Here is a 789-nt window from a genome sequence, read left to right on the forward strand (position 1 = left end):
ATATATATTTTTATTATATTTTTAAATAATTTAAAATTATTTTTATTAATAATAAAATTTAAATATATTTTTATCAATAATAAAATAATTTGAGAATATTTTTTTGGTTTGTCCCCAATTAAAATCGAAAAAGTTTTGCATCTATGCATTTTTTACATTGTTGTTAATCAAGTAATTTTAATTTTCTCCACACGTGCATCCCCCACTCCTCACTTGTTTGTCATACACGCGCTACATATAACGTGCTGCAACCTAAAGTTTTGCTCAATGTAAACCTTCTGCTGCAACGTAAACCTCCTCCTTCTTCTTCTTCTTCCTCCTCTTCTTCTTCTTCTCTACTCGCGTTCTTTCTTATTGATCTGCGTTGCCTTCGACCCTTCGTCGTTCTTTTTTGGTGGCGTTCATCTTCTCGTTTTCTTATTTCGATCTGGTTGCATTTATCTTCTTCCTATTCTTCTTCGTTTTCTTCTTCGATCTGCACTTCTGAAGAATAATAAGAAGCGCGGGAGAAGAAGAAGAAGCATGGGGAGAAACAGCGTTGCGTAAGAGCGATTTCGTGTGTATTGGGTGCGTGTATTTCACGTTTCATTTAATGATATTGAGTTTTTTTGGTGCTGGGCCAACTTGGTTATATAGTTACATGAATGTGTAGCATCCCTGAATTAAAATAGCTAATTCGTTACGGGGTAGATCAAGGAAATAGACGGACAAAAAAGGTAGGTGTATTTATAACTAAATGTTACTTTAAATATGTTGTTGGTTTATATAAAATATTTAATTACATTTTTG

Source organism: Arachis ipaensis, chromosome B05 (genome assembly GCF_000816755.2).
Source record: "Arachis ipaensis cultivar K30076 chromosome B05, Araip1.1, whole genome shotgun sequence".
NCBI lineage: Eukaryota > Viridiplantae > Streptophyta > Magnoliopsida > Fabales > Fabaceae > Arachis > Arachis ipaensis.